Here is a 16,212-nt window from a genome sequence, read left to right as displayed (position 1 = left end):
TTCAGGCCTCCTAGTAAATAGCAAGGCAAGTGGCCCAGGCGGAGAGTGAGGGTTACCATTAGCTGGGAGGTACAGTGCTAACAACTGGGTGCAGCTCCTAGTGTCTAGCCTGACTAGAAGGGAAGCGGCCCTCCTGGTGACAGCGAGGTGGGATTCCCGGGCTAGGGCGGGGCGGGCGGGCCGTGGGGCGGGGCGGGGGCGGGGCGGGGCGGGGCTGGAAGCCGACTCTCGGGCTGCGGCTGCCGCGGGAGAGGCGTCCACAGCGGCGGAGCGAGCGGCGGAGCGGGCGGCTGAGCAGGAGCGAGGCGGCGACAGCGGCTACGACTCCGGTGAGCGTGGTGCGTCCGCGACTCGGGTGCGGCAAGGTTCGCGGTCTGGGACTCGCAGGGAAAGGCGCTGCAGAGGCGTAAGGGCCTCCCGGGCGCCGGACTTGGTGGAGCGGGGCGACTGTGGCTCCCGTCGCCCGGCTCGCGACGCCCTGCAGCCCGGGGCGAGGGAGGGAGGCAGCTAGCTCACAGCTCGGTCTTGAACTGTTCTTCTTGGTTCCCGAGCACAGAGGTCTATGCGTCCATTGCTCCTTCTCTCCGGGTCTCTCTCCTGATTTTATTTCTTTTCCAGAAGAGTTCCCCTTCACCCTTCAACCACTCCCACCCCTATCGCCCTGCGCCCCTCCCCCGAACCTTCATCTCCAAAGCTATTCTTCAGGAGACTCGCGATCTTCCTCCTCCGGGTTTCCCTGCGAGGGCCATGCCTCTGCTCCCCTCATTTCTGTACCCCCAAGGCGAGTGGATGAAGCCCGTCCTGGCCCCAGCACACCTGGACCCTTTTGCTGCCACCTGCCACAGAGGTGCTTAGCCAGCAGGCAAACTGCTGTGCCTAGGACCTCTTCTCCTCCGCGGAATTCACTCCCCCTCACGCCAGAACTCCTAACTAGAGTCCAGCAGGAGGAGACTTTTCCAAGCTGGAGCTTTGGGAACAATTTGACCCACTTCCCGAGGCGTTGGTCTCAGGCCAGCCTTGCTTTTTGGTAGACACACCTTTCTCGTTTGCCAGCTGAGAGACTGACAAGAACACCTCTTGACAAAATGTGCCAGCCTGTCCCCTATCCCTTTTCCAAGCTGTTAAACTTCTTGGCCTGTGTCCCCAGAGACAAGGTCTAGGGCCTTTGCCATTTAAATCTGCTAAAGCTCTCGCCCTCACCATCAACCCCCATCTCTGTGAAGATCCCCAGAATTCTGTCAGCCATTGTTGGAAGAGGAAGGGTCCAGTACTCATAGGGCCACCATTCTGAGTTCTGGGCATGATTTCTTCTCCTATGTGGGTGATTCCCTGCAACTTCATAGCCCCAGGCTCACAGGGCTCCCCTGAAGCTTAGTGGTTTCCTTGTGAGAAACTTTGCCTGCTCTGACCAATCACCACCTCTTCTGGATTGTCCCATGCTATCTGCACAGTGCTGAGTCCCCAGGGCTCAGGGAAAGCTGGGTTAGGACCATGCAGTTTGAGAACCGGTGCTGGGCAGCAAGAGGAGGGTGGCTCCAAGCCAGGCCTCAGCTTTGGGAAGACCAGCCTGTTAGGATTGTTCCCTGTCAGACTGAATTTCACACACTGGTTCTGAGGGCTTCATGTGAAGAGAGGAGGCAGACCAGGGGCTGTTTTTCCTGCCTGTTTCTGACTGTCTTGTGTTGCTATGGTGACAGTTTTGCCTCTTCCTCCCCCTGACTCTTCTGGGAGCTGGTTTTTATTGGTCTGTTGTCCTGTCTTTTATGGCTCTAATTTCTTCTTTCTACTTGCTCTGAAATAAACAGTCATAAACATGGGCACTGGGCCCAGGCTGGGGGCTGGCAGAATTCACCTCCTGCGGGGCCCCTAGCTCCTGTGAGGAGAGAATAGTGAATAAGAAGTGGTGGGATAAACCTACCAAGCTCCTTCTTGCTCTCAGCTTTGAGGGAGGGACAGTAGCATCCCAGGTGGGGTACATATTTGGTAGCATACTTCTGGGTATGCCAAACACTTATGATAGCTCACTGGGGGAGCTAGTGTTCTAGGGGAAGGGCAGCCCCCATCTCTCACTTTGCATCTGAGAAGACCAAGCTCAGAGCAAGTGAGCTGTTTCCCATGGGCTCCTGTTGATGTGAGCACACAGTCAGCTCTCAGATTTGATCAATGAAGGGAAGTCATAGACTTGATACAGGGCTCTCTCTGCCTCCCATCCTGCTGTGCTCCCAGTTAAGTCTCAAGGACTTCCCTGCACTAGGAAGTTCATTAGAAAGGGTTCCAGTCCCCTAACCCAGAGACGCATGCTGCCTTCCATGCCCTTTGGACATCCTGAACCCCAAGTGCTGGGGACCCAAGTTGAGAGAGCAGAGTGAAGCCACTTGTGACTTCCTGTTTTTACTCAGCACTGAGAGGAATTCAGTTTGCTTTTGCTTATACTCCCAGGGCCTAGATGCAACTGGATGACTCAAGGACACAGAGCCAAGCCTGAGTAAGGAGTTCTCAGAGAGCTAACCCAGTCCATAGTATCTATCTATCACCCACTGCCCCCTGACCGTGACACTTTGCAGTGAAGTTGTTCCTCCCTTCCTGGTTATTTTTCCCTTCCTTGAATTCTTGTGCTTTCTCTCTTTTGTATGGCAATGTTCCAGTCTCTTTCTCTCTCTCCCTTTTGTATGGCAATGTTCTGGCTTGTTGAACTAGAGCAACATGTTCAGACAAGGGTATCAACAGCGACGTGGTCAGCTGTTGACCCAGAGGAAGTCAGTTCACTCACATGGACCTTATTCTATCTTTCAAATAGACTCAAAGCATCTTTATCTTTCTTGTTGGGTGTTGCTTCTTCTTTTGGGATGAAATGGATTAACCTACCTGCTATGTTTTGAATGGTGGGAAGGCTGAAAGACCATTAGTGCCCTGGGTTTTGTTGGAAGATCTTAAGTTCAAGAGATGTCTTAGCCATGGTTGGCAAGGTTGAATATTTTAGGATTTTAAGTCATCATCTTTCAGGGCTAGTGGCATTTTCTCAAGTTATTTTGTGACGTATTCGTGGAATGTACACCTTCACTTATACACTTCATATTTATGTACCAGATACGGTGCAGGGATCTCAGAGGCATGACACCCCCTTCTAAAAAATGTGGTCTGGTGGAAAAGGAAGACCTGGAAATAGATTTTTGTCATACAGTCAGAGCAGTGTTTTGACAAAGGGAAAAGTGGGTGTGGAGTCCAGAGATGGCTCTTAGTCAGATCATCCCTTAGGGTTGATCAGGTAGCCTGGGCTTGGTGGCTGAAATACAACTAATCAACGACTGTCATCTTGGAAGGCCCTCATTTAGTCTACACAGAATCGAGTGATTATCAAAGAGAGCCCCTCCTTTGGTTCTGTTGAGCATATGGCAAGGAGCCAGTCCTGCCTGTGTCTGGGAGTTTTGATTCATAGATAGTAGCTTCTGGTTCCTGCTTCATCTTGGTTAAAAATCCTCTCTATGGTACAAGAATTCCAAGACTAGGTCTTATAGTGACTGGAAAGAGAGGAGATGATGGAATTGGCATGAATTTAAGCTCTGTTCTGGCTGTGGGGTCCAGAAAGTCTACCTGAGCTCACGGAGCCTCCGTTTGTGTGGCTGTAAAACTCCAATACTTAGACTTGTCTTCTTCCAGATTAAATGGTCTTATGTATTTATAGGGCTTGGCATGGTGCCAATCTCACAATAGACTTGCTCTTATTTACTTGTATTGATTAGAGAAGAGTTCTCCTGTTAAGGGGCTTCTGGGTCCTCTTAGAATGAATCCTGTTAAGGGGCTCTCTGGATGAATCCTGGCCCTTGGAGATCCATTCATTACCTAAGAAGGTTAAAAATTACCCATAGTCAGACTTCTAGCTTTGCTAGTCAATCTTCTAGTTATCTCCCACCAGATAAGCCATGCCTTCCACCACCAGAACAAGTGCCAGCCTCAAACACTTTTCGAAATGGAAACACACTTCCAGGGTTGAAGGAATGCAGTTTTACCCCCCTCCCCCATGAGAATTCTTTAAAATAAATGTTTGCTTAAAAAAGAAAATCCTGGACCTGTTTAGCTGCCTCCTCCCCATTTGTTTTTAAATCTATGTTTATACATTTGCTTGTCTCTATTCTGGATTTAAAGAAATGGGGACAGAGAGGTAAAATCACATCAGCTAGTAAGTGGCAGGGCCAGAATTTAAAATGAGGTCCTGCTTACTCTTTGTTCTATGGCATACAGTCTTGTCATTTTCTTGGCTGGTATGTCAGAGAACCAAAATAAGTGTGTTTGGAGAATACAAGTGGATTTTAGTAAGGGTGGAACTGGTCAGTGCTGTAGTAACTCAGACTCATAGTAAATATTTAGAGAGCTTATTAGGGTTTTGCTCTCGGTGCAGCATTAGCAAGGCTTTCTGCAGCTGGCTGCGGGATTTCTTTTTCCAAGTGATGACTAGAAGGGGACTCCGACACGTCTTAGTCAAGAAAGGACAGTTGATGAAATTCTAAGTGGTTTTGTTAGCACAAAGAATGGATTGTTGGTTTGTCATTAATATAACCCAAATCACTGGGCAGGCCAGGATTTTATCACGGAACATGTGAATGGGAAACATCGCAAGTGACAAGAGATACAACAGAGTTGGAATGGTTCGTGACAGGCATGGCGGTAGGGAGCCTTTCAAAGGCAATGGTGGTGTGGATTTAGTCTGCTGGAATGGCTCCTATCTGGGAAGGTGAGGGTGTGAAGTGGTTTGAACATTATTCCCTAGCCCTTCCTAAGTAAGGTAGAGGCCTTTCCTTAAGAGCCCGGCTGCTCCACGTGCTGAGGGCAGGGACCACACTTCCCAGGAGTGTGCTTACCAGGTCCAGCTGAGCACTGCAGACAGATGTGGTGCTATTTGCAATTATCTCAGGGTCTGAGTCTGGTGTCTGCTTATTTAATGACTTCACTTCCTAATAAAAATTCTGTATGGCATAGATAATTAGATTTTTAAAATGAAACTGGGAAAGAGAGTGCCCCAAAGAGTTTAATTGTAGTTTTATGATGGATCAAACATAAAAACGGGACCATTCGTTTATATAACCAATGCTTGCCGTGTGGGCTCTTGCCCTTGGCCTGTACTGGGTTGAGAGCCTACAGATCAGTGTGTTATCATCCCTGCCCTCAGGTAGTCCCCACTCCAAATGCAAAGTGAAGGAGGAAGCACCGTCCTAGGCATGGCCAGAGTCATAAACCAGCTAGCTATAGGAGGAGGTAACATGACACAGTAGAGTCCATTATCCTTTGCCATTAAGGTATCATCTCAGGGATCTCAGTTCCCCCCTTGAATGCTAAAACAGAAAAGGCACGTGCCCAGGAACAACTACATCCAGCTCTTGATGCCCAGCCTAACTTCTAGGATAAGGGAGGAACAAGCCCCTGGGCTCCTGCTTCCCTGGCTATGAAACAGGAAGGATTTGATGGCTCAAAGGACTTCTCCGTGTCTAGTCTGATGGTCTTTGAAACCCTTTGGTTTATTTTTCTCAGCAGTCAGTGAAGAAGGGTGTCCTAGAAGCTTTAGTGAGCCAGCTTGTTGAGAGAGCTGAGGAAAGTCAAGAGTACTTCTAGGGAATTCTTTTAGAGACCTGCTCCCTCCCAGGAAGGGAGCCATTTTCTGATTGAGCAACCCCCAATACTCCCAAATGGTTGAAAATCAGAGCGGATGAGAGCAGAGGACCAAAGAAGGTCACAAGAGTAGTGCTGAGCTAATACCATTTTCCATAACTTCCATTAAGGTGAGTGGAGAAGGGGCTGGTCTTACATGCCCACCACCTACAATTGTCTTCTGCTTTGAGCTGATGTCCTTAAAACCTTTTTGGGGGGAGGGTATGGAGGGAGCCATGTGTTACTATTTTCAAACTAAATTAAAATGCACATGAGGAGCAATGGACAATATACGTATTTTAGGGCCTTCAAGTATTTTCAAAGCCATCAGCAATGAGGTCTTGGACCATGCAGGAGCAGTAATGCAGCTAAATCCAAGTCAGCCAGAGAGGGGAGGCAGCACCTGTGGCCAGGGGCCTGGATGCAGAGTCAGAAAACACCGTAGATCTTATGTCCACACTGTTTACCCAAGTGCAACCTGGGCTTTCATAAGTAGTCTTGTTTTGGTTTGTTGTTGTTGTTGTTTAATTTGGATATTTTCTTTATTTACATTTCAAATGTTATCCTCTTACCCAGCTTTCCCCCTTCCTAGAAACCCCCTCTCCCATCCTCTCTCCCCCTGCTTCTATGAGGGTGTTCCTCCACCCACCCCACTTCCACCTCCCCACCCTCAATTCCCCTACTCTGGGGCATCTATCAAGCAAGCCTTCATAGGACCAAGGACCTCTCCTCCCACCGATGCCTGACAAGGCCATCCTCTGCTACATATGCAGATGGTGCCATGTGTACTCCTTGGTTGATGGCTTAGCCCCTGGGAGCTCTGGGGAAGATGTCTCCTTAATTTAATTTTTGAGTCGTCTGCCGCCTTTGGTGCCATGCGGGCAGCAGCATTTATGGAACAATAGAAGATCTTGTCAGCAAGATAATACCAAGCATTTGATAACCATCTGGGGCAAAGTTCTGAAGGACATGTGCAGCAGATATTAACTCTGCCTTGTGGCTGGGGAAGCTGACATCCAGAGATATTTTTAGGAACTTCCATAATGTTGCCTCACTAGGAAGATGGCCAAGATGGTGTTTGCTCCTATGTAAAATGCCTTTGAGAGCCATTTTTTCTCTTATTTTACGCACAGTGTAAATAAGAGACCTCACATATGTGAGGAATGTGGTACACATCAGCAAGTTTCTTCATAAAATACTCAAAAAGGTAGCAATTCTGTGCTAGTCAGAGCCACCTCCACTCTTCAAAACCGTAACACACCAAGTCAAATCAAGCTTATGTTTTAAGTTTCTCCCTGCAAGTGACTGGTGTCTTTCAGAGTGTCCTTTGCTCAGTGTGTTTTGTCAAAGGACGCCATCTGATAGTAATGAGCCAAGCCTGAACTCAGTCCTGCTGAGTGGTGGGTCCCTCCCAGCTGAGGCAGGTGCTGTGCAATGTATTTTTCATACTCTTCCCTGGGACAGCTGGCAACCCAGGAAATACAATAGAACTATGTTCTCAGTGTACAGAATGACAGAGTCAGATGTACATGAATACCTTTGGTGTCTTTATCCTAATTTCAGGGGGTATGGATGGGTGGGTTGGGTGGGTGTATGGATAAGAGATTAGAATAGGAAAGATGCAGAGATGGAAGAAGAAGTGAAGGTGAAAAAGAAGAGATGGATGAATGTGAGAAGGGGAGAGGGAGAGGGAAGGAGGAAGGGAGAGTGTGATATGTGTATGTACCTATATAGACAAATATATAATATATTGAGAGACAGACAGACAGACAGACAGACAGATTTATCCTACAATTCTGAAATCCAGAGTAATAACATGTACCTGGGAGTTTGAGAGTCTTTGGAGCAAACAGATGATTTGGAATCTTGGCATCTCCCTTGGTCAAATTCCTTAAGTTTATGAAATTTTCCAGCTTGTACATGATAGGTGATGATGTTCGTGTCTCATGAATGGTATGAGGGATATGTGGATCAAATATTTATTAGGTACTCTTTTTGCTTGGGCTTTGAGTAGAATCTGTTTGAAAAAGTTTTGACCTCTCTTGTAGGTTCCTCTTTGGTGTTCTGATGTGAGCTGCCACAAAAGTCCTCCCCCCTTTCCTTTGACAACCCATCTCTGAATCTCCCCCTGAAAAGTCCCATCTACAGGCTCCCATCTCTAGCCTGTGAGCTGTCGCTCCACAGGACACACACAAAATAACCTTCGTGTAGTATTGCTGGATCCCAACAGGGAAAACCAAGAATCAGTCTGTGCATGTTTATTATCAGTCTTCTTGCTCATTTCCTTATTATTTAAACCATTTTTCCCTAGTGTGTTGAGATTTCAAACACGGGCTCTTAAATACCTTCCCAAGAAATGAATAGGGTCAACGGCAATCTTCTGACACATCCACATCTTCTAGTTGTTGAGTCGAAAATTCAAAAAGCTCTATCACTATTTTGGAAGTAAAAGCTAGCCCAATTTCATGTGAGACTATTTATAACTCTTACTGGTCTCATTTTGGGATGAATCAGTTTTTCAGCAGAAAGATGAGTGCTTCAGACCCTCCGGGGGGAGCACATAAGAGGTAAGTATGAGCTTTGTTCCCTTCTGAAGTGAAGAGAACACCAAATTTAGAGGCACATCAAGTCTGAGAAAATCGTTCCAGTAAGGACTGATGGGCTTTTGTTGCAAATATCTACAGGAACTCACAGTATCCCTGGGGTTAGGAAAAAATGGCGACATGTTTTATCTCTGGAGACAGGGTGGTTCACTGGTCATGCTATTGGCATGTCATGTGGGAAGAGGGTCATCTAGAAATAGGGAACCTCAGCTGAGAAAATGCCTCATTTAGATTTTCAGGTAGGCAAATCTGTAGGACATTTTCCTGATTGATGATGGATGTGGGGAGGCCTACTCTCTGCGTGCTGCACCACCCCAGGGCAGGTGGTCCTGAGTGATGCAAGAGAGCAGGCTGGACCACCTAGCAAGCAGTGTTCCTCCATAGTTCCTGCTTCAGTTCCTGACTCCATGTTCTTGCCTTGTGTTCCTGCCCCTGTCTTCCCTCAACGATTGGCTATGACTGGAACATGTAAGCAGAATAAACCCTTTCCTCCTCATAGCAGGTAATGGCCATAGTTGCTTTAGGTCATGGTATTCATCACAGCAATAGAAAGCAAACTAGAAGAGATGGAACGGTCACACAGTTCTCTCCATTCTAATCAGAAGCGTCAATGGCCGCTTTCCTACTTTTTCCACTTTAGAATGCCTTATGTGAACATATTGTTAAGAATACCAACAATTTGTTCAGACATGGCTTCCAAAAGTTTCAAAAGGGCAAGGCAGTTTTCCAAGCTGAAGTTTCTTAGAAGTAGAAGGAATTTTGTTGTGTGTGTGTGTGTATGTATGTATATATATATATATATCCAAGTGTGGCATTAGGGGAAGACAGAGGGACTTTTTAAAAATGACTCATCATCATTTTAGCCTTGTGAGGAGGAACCAGGCTTGAAGAGGGAGCATGGGGAAGTGAGAAGCCCCAAGCAGAGCGTGAGAAGGTCTTGGCTTCCAGTTAGGGCTTGCTCTTGACTTACCGAATGACCTTGGACTTGTTACTTCCTTTCTTCCTAGGAGTCAAGTTGAAGTAAATGCCCTTTGTCTTTCTTTGAGCCTGGGTCTGGATGCCCAGGCCCCAAAGGACAGGAATAAAAGTGAGAAGGGAGACACACCAACTGCCTGCTAGGAACCTCTTCTATGGTTCTGTTCAGCCCATGAGGACTTGGGACACAAGAAGGCCTCTCCCAACTTTCCTTTACTTCTTTCATAGCAATGATCTGTCCTTTAGTTGCTGCTGTCCTGATACATTTCCCCCCAGAAACTTCAATCATTCTTAGGGACAGTACTTGCTGGGTGATAGACCGACTAAGAAGACAGTGGCCACAGCCCCAATTGTCAGCGGCCCTCTATAATAACAAGTTGAGAACACACTGTGCATTGTGGTAACAAAGAAGGCCGGAATAGTTCCCTCTTGGGGAGGAGAGGACCAGGGTTAGGTCTATGCAGCAAAATGAAAGGGTGCAGATCCCAGTGTTAAAGTCCACATCTGTGTTGATCTGGTACTGAAATAGGGACATTTAGGCAAAGAAATTGTATAACCTATACCCAAGTGACCCCTCTCTCTCTCTCTTGCTCTCTCTCTCTCTCTCTCTCTCTCTCTCTCTCTCTCTTTCTCTCTCCTCTTCTCTTTTGAGTTTATACTTCATGTGCGTCATCATTCTGACTTTACCCTGCTGGAAGCTGAACTTTATCCCAGGATCCATTAGGTATGACAAGTTGTAGGTCTACATTCTTCTGGGATCAGCTGGAGGAGATTCTCCCTCAGCAGGAGCTGTGACAGGATCAGGGCCTTTAACCTAACAGGAAGTTTCCACAGTGCAGAAATGACAGTGGGGCCTGGGGCCTTCAAAGCCTTTGATTGGCACAGACTGTTGGAGTTCACGAAACTCTAAATAAGGCCTACTTCAGAGTACCACTCTGAAGTAATGGACTTTATCTGTTCCAGAAGCTTCTCTGTGTATGTGTGTGTTCTCCCATAGAAGTTTATTTATTATTTACTTATTTAGTATAAGTGTGTTTCTCATATGCAAGTTTATTTATTATTTAGTTATTTAGTATGAGCAAAAGTATGTTACATATAAGTCAATGTATTCTTTACTTATTTAGTTTATGTGTGTGTTGTATGCATGCATGCTTGCATACACATGTAGGCTCACTTGCCATGATACTTTGGTGTTATAGTTTAGTGGAACCTGTGGGAATTCACTCTTTCCCTTCACCTTATAGGTTCCAGGGATCAACCTTAGGCATTAGGCTGAGGAGCAAGAGCCTTAGCCCACTGAACACACTTGCCGTGCCTGCTGTGTTCGTAGGGCATGTGTAGGAGGTGTGTAAGTGTGTAGAAAAGTGTGTACTTGAGAGTAGGCCAAAGGTGTAGCATGAGTATGTGTGTACTGTAATGTGCATGTATGTACTTTGTGAGTGTCTGTGTGTAATCTGCATGGTTTGTGTGAGACAATATGTTGTTTTGCTACATGCTTTGAGTATGTGCAAACTATGAGTGTGCATGCCTTGTTATAGGTGTGTGGATGTATCAGAGGGGAGAGATGGATATGCTTTATGTGTGCTGGGTGTGAACCAGAGTGTATGCTGGGTTATGTGTGTAGTGCCCATGTTGGGGGCATTTGTGTGTTCTTTCAGATCTAGGATGGGGTTGCTTCATGCAGGGCCCTCTCAGGTTTTATAGACATAGCTTTGACTTAATCCAACCCTTGCCTTTGTGTGGCTCATGAAAGAAACTGACTTCTAAAGAACTCCTCTAGCTGAAGCTGAGGGACCTTCTGGGACATTTTAGGCACCAGTGCCCACAGGAAAATGCAATGCTGAAACCAAGTGGCAGAATGCAACTGAACCATGCTTTCTGGGGACAGTGTCTAAGCCCTCTGTTTAGACCCCTGTTTCAAGAGACAGACCCTTGAAAAAATTCATTCTTGTATATATAAAATACATACATACATATATACTTCAAAATGTTTAAGTATGGCTTTGAGAAAAGGAAAGAAAGAAAGGAATGTGAATACAGGTTATAAAAGTATAGGAGACTAAACATTTATTCCATTTCTTAGCATGGTCCATTGCTAGAAGTGGGAAAGATGGGGAAAGAGGAGAAACTGCTGTTGCCTCTGCCCTGTGTGGCTATGACTTGCTCTGCCTTTGCTTCCTGTGTCTTCTCACAGGTCAAATCAGCTGGGGAGTCGGAAGAGCTGTGAAAGAGAGGGAACAGAAGCAAGGATGAAACATAGCTATACAGTTCTGCTTACGGAGCTGGTAGCGATTAGGAAGAGGCTGTGGGCACAGGAAAGCCTGTGTGGATCTTGATCCCCGTTACTGAGTCTGGTTCTGCAGCTGATCTGGCCCAGCTTGTGAGGTCCACTTTCCTTTCTGAGTCTCACCTCTTCCGCCTCTAATGAGAGAGCTTAATAAGGTGCCCCTTGAAGCTGGACTGGGAGACAGACCTGGCCTTGTGCACCAGTCCCAGAGGCTTTTGAGGTGGGTTGGTGGGAGGCAGATCTGTTTTTAGCCTGAGGTTATTATGGAGAGCCTCATTGTGCAAGATGGAAACTGGGGTTCCCTCTAAATGTGAATGTGTGGGTGACTATGAATATACCAGGAAGGGTCCCTCATTATATACATAGCTCTTGCTTGCTCCCCACTTTAACCCTCTGTGTGCTGGAGTTCTTTCTTTGACTCCCCTTCCCTCCTCTCCCCTCTACTCCCCTCTTCTTTTCCCCTTCCCTTTCTTTTCCACAGTGTACTTACTAGAACTTAATAATAAGGTAGTGAGTTTTGCAAATTTCTCTGTTAAACCTCAAATTCAGCAACAAGTTCGAATAGCTTATATAAGCCAAGATACCTACAGTGTGCTGCCTATTAGGTTGTATATACATGTGAGGGTTTTCTTTTTGCTAACCAATAATTTTCAGGTTACCTAGACCCAAGTTGACCCCTAAGTTTTCAAAGAATTCTTAAATCTTCTTTTGTATTAATTAAGATGAGTTATGTTCTTTAGCAAACATTTAGCCATAAATGAGCATTAAATTATTTTGCTGGCTTGGTCTTTTGTATATACTTCTCAGGCAACAAATACTGGCAAGGCACATCTTTAATCCTTCTTTAAGAACCAAGACATGGTGACTAAGAATGCATTTTTTTCCCTGAAATTGCATGAAGATATAGGACTCAAAGTGGGTAGCATAAATGGGGTACAATCTGTCTATTTCTGAACACTATCTGTGTTCCCATACCACACACCCCATGATGGTTCTAGGTCACAGGGTTTGCTTTGTTTCTTTTTCTTTTTCTTTTTCCTTTTCCTTTTCTTTTTTTCTTTTTCTTTTTCTTTTTCTTTTTCTTTTTCTTTTTCTTTTTCTTTTTCTTTTTCCAGGAAAAGACACTCTCACTTTCTGTCCATAACTAGTCCCTTAAGCTTCAGAAAATACCTTCCCAGATTGCTTTCTTTGCCTTTTTTTTCCCAAAAGGAGTTTCATGCCCCACTCCCGACCTTAATGTATGTAAATTTCATGCAAATGGTATCTTCTGTTTGCCACGGGCTTCCAAAGTGCCAGACTGCTGCTCTGGAAACTTTCACATGTGTCAAGTAACAGTAGAGGATTCTGGGTGCTCGCTATAGAGAGCAAAGCTTAGATGCAGTGTTGCCCTTATTGCATTGGAAACGTGTGGCCTGCTTTCACAGAGCGCAGTTCAGAGAATAGTTGGTATTTTGCCCTGGCCCGGAGTTCAGACATCCTTATTACAGCCTGGGATCATGTCCTGATGACTCTTTAGCTCCCACCCTCACTGTACTGGGCTTCCCCAGTTTCTTTCTGTGGTTAAAACTTAGACCCCTGGCTGTGGAGAAAGACGTGCTTCCTTTTAGCCTCTCTCATGTTACATCAGCCCACACTGGTTGGCATGATTTTTCTGTCAGAAAATCCTATTTTTAGTTTTATGGCTCATCGTAGACTTGCATATATTTTTGTATTAGCTTCATATTACAGAAGGAAAAAAAATGGAGTTGCATCCTCTTTCCAAAATGCTGTCTGGACTTCAACAGATTCTTAGGGACTCACTTCTAACAGACTCTTCCTCTGTTCCCCACCAAATTCATCCATCCACTTGTTTAATGGGTATTCATTGACTATCTATAATCAGGTCCTTTTCTGTGAAGGGGGGGGGGTGGTGGTTAAGCAGTGACCCAGACAGATAAAATTCCCTGGCTTCACAGATTTGATTATATTCTTATGAGGAAAGATGGGCCAAGGCACATGAGCAAGTAAAATAAAATAAGAGAGTAACATGAGGTAAAGCAAATCTCAGCTGATTCTAGAGCAGTGGCTCTCATCCTTCCTGATGCTTCGGCCCTTTAATACAGCGCCTTACGCTGTGGTGACCCCCAACCATTAAAATTACTTTTGCCGCTTTCTTTATTATCTCAATTTTGTGACTGTTATGAATCATAATGTAAATATCTGATATGCAGGGTATCTGATATGCAACCCTGTGAAAAAAGAGTCATTGTCCCCAAAGGGGTCACAACCCACAGGTTGAGAATCACTGGTGTAGAGGGTGAAGCTTTTCTGAGAGGAAGTACAGTCACTATTTTGAGCAAGATGGTCAGGGAAGGCCTCACCAGAAGGTGGGGACTGTGTGAAGACCTGAAGGAAGTAAGAAAGTGAGCCTCCTGTGGATAGCCATGGGAAACCATTGTCTATGGTGAGCCTCAGCAAATACCCAAGCAGGGGTGAAGTCTTCCTGGCTGGAGGATGGTAGGCATAGCTGAGGGAACCAGGTGGCTTTCAGGTGGTTACCAGCCAGCCTGTGAGTTCAGTACCTCCTGCCTCCCTCTGACTGAGACTGTAGACTTCATATTTACTGTTAACTGGTTTGTCTGACACTAGACTGTGCACCCAAGAGGGCAAGCCTGGGCTGGTTTGTAATCACATCTCTAGCTCACCCCTGGGGCAGGAGGAGAATTTTGTGGTCTGTTTCTTTTCTTTTTCTTTTTTTCCCCCAAAACCAAAAAGTCCTAGTCGAAGATGATTGGGAACATGGAAGTTTTGGGGTGTGCTGGCTCCACACCCCCACTTGGCTAGATTTTTGCTAAAAAGCCATCGGGCAGGATGGCTGTAAAATGAATGAGGTGCCAGGCAAATCTGGAAGTGAGCCAGAGGAGGGAAGAGTGTTAACTGGAGTCCTGAGGATGAAGAAAAGCCCCGGGGATTAACTGTACAGGAGGTCCCTGCTGGGGACTGGTGTTTATACAGTGTGACTTCAGGGCTGGCCCTAGAAAGCTCTGCAGAAACTCTTCAGTGTGTTAGGATCTCATCCAGGATTCCCATTCACCACTAGGGTGACTCAGAGGGAGCAGGGAAGACCTTTCAAGGAAGAAAAGAATTTTCTCAGTGGTTGGGATCCTTCTTCTCTCAGACCAGAAGAGTTGTACCTGAGAGGCTTGAGTTCCTTTGTTCGTTCTGGGTGGGAAGCCACACTGAGGAATGCAGGTGAGCTCAAGAGGAGAGGAGAGGGCTCTGAAGAGCACCCTGAGGGTAGGCCACCTCTGTACTGCCTGTTCCAACTTCCGGTGCCTCCCAATCTGACTCTTGCATCCTTAGGATAGAAAGATGCCCCAGCAATGTTTGCCAGTGTAAGCCAGTTAGAAGATAGTGATGAGGAGAAACTGAGGAGAGAGAGGGAGAGGGAGAGGAGGAAGAGGGAGGGAAGGAGGGGGAGGAGGGAGAGGGGAGGAGGGAGAGGGAGAGAGAGAGCATCATGATTTCAACCAAAATCTGTGTGTCTGTGTGTCTGACTGTCTGTCTGTCTGTGTGTTCGTGTGTATGAACATATATGTTTGACTATCAGTTATTACATTGTTGGGACCTAGACAAGTGAGGCAAGGTTTTTTTTCGGCTCATCTGTGAGACAGTTTCAGTTTGTCATAGGGGAAGAAGACACAGTGCAGCAGCTCAGGCCATGGTGACAGTGAGAGCCTGTGGAAGAGGCTTGCCACACACCCAAGGACTCCGCAGAGACCTGTCTTCTCTGAATAGTCCAGAACTTGCACAGTTTCCCTGACCTCCACAATTGGTGCCATCTGCTGGGGACCAAGCCTTTGAAACCTGAGCATATGTGGGTACACTTCAGATCCACACTACAAGTATGCATGCCATGAGTGTGAACAAGCGGAGTGTTCACTCACGTGCATTAGGGAGAAAGGAATTTCACTGCTAGGTCACAGATGGGAAGTTTGCTTAGATACAATACAGGGCAAACAAAGATTTGTCTTTATTTTATTTTTAGTTAAATAGCTGTTTTTGAGGGATGAACTGACAGCACATGAACCTTAGGGAGCCTGGGTGGGAGGCTGGAGAGGCGGTTAAAAGCATACACTGTTTGTGTAGAGGACCCAAAGTTTGATTCCCAGCAACCACATCGGGTAGCTCTGCCTGTGGCTGCAGATCCAGGGGACCCAGTGTCTCTTTCTGTTCTCTATAGACACCTGCAGGCAGTTACACATACCCTACAGGCACACACACACACACAGACACACACACACACACACACTTAAAAAAGATCTTGCAGAAGCCTGGGTTGGTTGCAGAAGGCCTGGCCTCAGGGAGACTGAATTCTGTGCCCTAACCATTGTGATAAGTTGTTTGGATTTTCTGATTTAGGTGTGCATTGCAAGTTTTTGAAGTGAACATGTTAAGAAGGCAAAACAAAACAAAATAAAAATCAACAACACCACCAAGGAAATATTTTGGTTACTTGATATTAAAGGGTGCAAAATTAATTCTGTGTTTGTGCGTGATGTTCCCTGGGCTCTCCTGTCCTCATGGTCCAGTGGGGTTGATCCCTGCCCTGCTTTCCACCCTCTAGATGGTATTTTACAGTAACAAACAAGTTTTGACACAGATTAAAGTCCTGCGCAAATCACATGCCTATCTGGGGCCTCTGTTCACCATGTGATGCCTGGGTTG

At 46.2% G+C, this 16,212-nt stretch overlaps 1 protein-coding gene across 3 annotated transcripts in view; it reads left to right on the top strand.

The window, feature by feature from the left end:
- Positions 1-226: 226 nt before the first annotated feature.
- The window catches only part of Cyria (CYFIP related Rac1 interactor A), a 107,548-nt gene continuing 91,562 nt past the window's right edge, over positions 227-16,212 (top strand). For 2 of the 3 annotated variants that reach the window (XM_052186097.1, XM_052186099.1), the window contains exon 1: positions 227-329. The gene's annotated coding sequence lies outside the window, so the exon portion shown is untranslated. Of the gene's footprint in view, positions 339-16,212 lie in introns of all 3 variants that reach the window. The other variant, XM_052186098.1, reaches the window with a different exon arrangement.

The sequence above is a fragment of the Apodemus sylvaticus genome, chromosome 6 (assembly GCF_947179515.1).
Source record: "Apodemus sylvaticus chromosome 6, mApoSyl1.1, whole genome shotgun sequence".
Taxonomy (NCBI): Eukaryota; Metazoa; Chordata; class Mammalia; order Rodentia; family Muridae; genus Apodemus; species Apodemus sylvaticus.
This window is presented reverse-complemented; position numbering and strand designations above follow the sequence as displayed.